This window comes from Rhincodon typus, unplaced genomic scaffold (assembly GCF_021869965.1).
Source record: "Rhincodon typus isolate 14 unplaced genomic scaffold, sRhiTyp1.1 hic_rhity00000063, whole genome shotgun sequence".
NCBI lineage: Eukaryota > Metazoa > Chordata > Chondrichthyes > Orectolobiformes > Rhincodontidae > Rhincodon > Rhincodon typus.
The window spans coordinates 54,095-58,226 of record NW_025965701.1 but is presented as its reverse complement, the minus strand read 5'-3'; positions in this window follow the sequence as shown (position 1 = coordinate 58,226).

Genomic DNA, 4,132 nt, shown 5'->3' with positions numbered 1-4,132 from the left:
ACAGCTGAATTCCAAATGTGAGAGGGACTATCCGCTATCTTAAGGCTCCATTTGACACGGCATTGTATTAAGGAATCATAACAAAGCTAAAGTCAATGGGAACGAGAGGATGTTATTCTTCCTTAGATAGCTGGTTTTTGAAAAGATTGCATCTTCAGACCTCGGTAGATCAAAACAAGGTGAATTTAATCAAACTTGTACCACAGACATGTGGAAGAGGTCTCGAAGTCTAGCTTGGAGACACTCAACTTTTTACAGCTCAATACAGCATATTAAGACACCTTCGTGTCAGAATGGTTGCACGTAACATTGGTATTAAATAAATTGTATGTCAGTTACTTACTACAAAGACAGGATGCTGTTCAGTTTCTAACAAAGTTCTGAGTCCTCTAATTTCAACAGGATTTCCACTTCCACATTATCTTCCGAGATTCTCTAACCCCACCATCAGCTCACAGCATGCCGGCCTTTCCGAGTGAGTAATACTTAGGTGACTATCTTAAGCTATAAAGATAGTTATTGTGGCTCAGGTAGTTTAACTGCATGTCCATAACAGTGAACCGCCAACAGTTACTTAAGGTTCAGAAACTATGTCCTTATATGGTTGTATTTGACTCTTACCTTATGCTGTACTGGTTGGACAAGTTTAATTTTCTACTTGTTCTGTGTTTTAGTGTTCTGCTCCTTTTTTCCTTTTTTTGTTTCCATTATACATTTTCTTATCCTCCTTACCCTACTTCACCCTGGTTTGGTAATACTGAATAAAGAAGAGGCTTATGATTGTAGGAAGGCAATCCTCTCAGCCGCAGGAGTTCCTCAGGATCAGGTTCTAGTCCCAACCACCTTCAGCTGTTTCATCAATGACCTTCCCTGCGTCGTAAGGTCAGAAGTGGCAATGTTTGCTGATGATTGCACAATACTTTAGCACATTTGTGGCTCCTTGGATACTGAAGCAGTAGATATCTAAATGCAGTATGCCTGGACAACATTGAAGTTAGCCTGCTATGTGACAAAGAACATTTGCACCAACAAATAATGACCAAATCCAAGAAATGAGAATCTAACCACAGCCAAGTGACATTCACTGGGTATATCTTCACGGAATTCCCCATTATCATCATCCTGGGTGCTAATATTGATGAGAAACGGAATTGGAGCTGCCATCTGAATAATGTGCCTACCAAATAGGTCAAAGTGAAGAGATTCTATGGTGATTACTTCAACTCATGACTCCCCAAAGCATGTGCATCAGCAGGAATGTAATAGAACACTCTCCAACTGCTCAGATGGATGCAGCTCCAACAACGCTCGAGAAACCTGACACTATCCAGGTCAATGCAGACCACCTACTGGTGACCCATTCGGTACCTTCAGCATTTACTCCCTCCGCCACTGAGGGACAGTGGCAGCAGTGTGCACTATCTACAAGATGCCCTGCAGTTACTCACCCACTCTTCTTTGACAGCACCTACCAAGCCTGCAAGCTGTACCACTTGGAAAGACAAGACTAGAAGATGCATCAAAACACTACCATCCGCAAGTTCCTCTCTGAGGTGCATACCAAACTGATTTGGAGCAGTATCAGCAATGCTATCATTGTATGGTGCAGCAGATGTGGGCCAAAAAGTCAATGCCTGCTCTCCATCTTCTGTCATGATTTTTTTTTTTTTAAGAAAGTTGATTAACGCAGTGACCAGACTTGTGCTCAGCCCTCTAGCTGTTCTCGAAACTGGTGTTTGTTAAAGCTCTAGCATCATCTCCCCCTGGTCTTTTCTTCCAGCCTGTGGTCAAGAACAGAAAGTATCTCAAAACCCTCTCAACCACCTGATCTCCCTGTCGAACCACGTTCAGGGATTTGTGAATGTTCATTCTAAGGTCTCTTTGTTCCTCTACACCACTTACTATTCCTCACTTTCATTGTTCAGTCTCCCTAAATTCATTATCACACACTTCTCTGGATTCAATTCCATTCACCATTTTATCTTTCCACTTGATTGATATCTCCCTGCAGTCCACGATTTTCTTCGTTATGGTCAACTACATGATTATTTATTGCATATCATCTGCAAACTTCTAAATTATGGCTTCTACAACTAGGTTTTAATGATGGTTATACATCAGAAAACAGTGGAACTCTACTGGATTAAAAACTGAAAGGACTGCAATTGCTGTAAATCAGAAACAAATTAAAAAGCAGAAATTGCTGGAAAAGTTCAGCAGAACTGGCAGCATCTGTGGAGAGAAATCAGAGATGACGTTTCAGATCGAGTAATCCTCAGAATTCCACTGGAAATAGGTGTCCAGATACGGTTCATTCTTAGTTGGGGATTTGTAGCAACTATAATAGCAGAATATAACCATATCTGAATTTGTGGGTGTCTCCGGAGTTTGTTTTTGAGTGATCCCTTCCCACACAGGGGAAGGATGAACAACCTCGCCCCAGTGTGACTGAGTAAATGAGTTTCCACCTCCAGTGGGTAATTGAATCCTTCCCTCAGTCCACACAGTTCCCTGGTTTCTCTGTGCTGTGGGTGTCCTTGTCTCTATCCAGATTGGGCGATCAGGTGAATTCGAGTCAATGCAGACAGAAGGCCATTTTTCCTTGTTGTGAATGTGTTTTTGTTCTTCCTTATTCTCCCATGGGATGTGGGTATCGCTGGTCAGGACACCATTTGTTGTTCATCCTTAATTTACCTTGAACTGATGTCAGAGGGCAGTAAGGGGTCAACTGTGTTGTTGTGGGCCTCAAGTCACTTGTATGCCAGACCAGGTAAGGACTTCCCTTCCAAAGGGACATGAATGAATGGGATTTCAGGAAATTAAAGTCATGGCCTCTGTTCCTGAAATTCAGGTTTACATTCCAGATTTTATTCATTGAATTTAAACTCTCGCAGCTGCTGTGTTTCAGTCCCCAGGGATTACTTGGATAAATATCACCACTGCACTGCTATCTCCCTGCTGCATTGCCTTACTGTAGAGAATAACTTTCACTGTTCAGATCATCCCAGAGTGACAGAGAACAGGAGAAGGCCATTCACACCATCACGCTGGTGTTAGTTCCTGGTGAGAAAGGGATTGAATGAGAAGGGAAAAGTATCAGCTGGTGCATGTTTGCAGTGTGTCCATGGCAGGATAAATGTGGTTTAATGCAGATTGAAGTGGTTACTGGGAACAAGAAGCTGATGCAGAAACAATGTGAGCAAAATTAACTTAGCTGCTACTGCTGAGGTAATAAACATCAGTTTGTTGGTGTAAACAGCAGAGAATGGTTTCAATCCAGTGACCTCTGGGTGATGGGCCTCGCATGCTCCCACTACACCACACCCTGGTGGGTAACTCACAACTGAAATACGTTGTTACTTCCTTCTTGCTTCTGAATGGAAGCACACTTATTGACTGGCCTTCCTGGCTGTACAATTCCACTGTGTCACACCACCCAGAATGTGACAGGCAGAAACACAAACACACACAGAGCAATGTATAATTGACATACGCACAATGTCAAAGGGGCGAAGCGGACCAGAAACTCACTTAGGTGGACAGGCTCATGATTTGACTGAACTTTCGGTAAACACTAAACCAACAGTTACATTCCTCATTCTGAAGAGTTCTGAAGAAGGGTCTCTAAACCGGGAACATTAACCCTGCTTTCATGCACCTCTATACCCTCACAGAAGGACCGCGTGCTCACCGATTGCATCACTGGAATCACAGAGTAGCTCCGCGCGCTCGTTGCCATCCCCATTTCGGGTTGTATCTTCACAGCTGGGCCACTGAGTTTCTCTGATTCCGGGCCTGGGAACTGGGATTATATGGTCTTCTGCAGCAGTGGTTATTTCCTTGTGTGAGGGAACTGGTGAGGTTACCGATGTTAAAGACAACAACAGGAGGATACAGTACGCCCTCACACACTGGCCATACTGCCATACATCAAGAACATATGGGAACTGACACCAGGACTCCTCAGACCACTCAGAATCATGGTGGCCCACAAGCCCACAGCCACTCTACAACAAACACTTACAAGAATTAAAGACCCCATTCCCACAACATGCAGAACCAAGAGATAACAAGGTGTAGAGCTGGATGAACACAGCAGACCAAGCAGCATCAGAGGAGTAGGAAGGCTGAC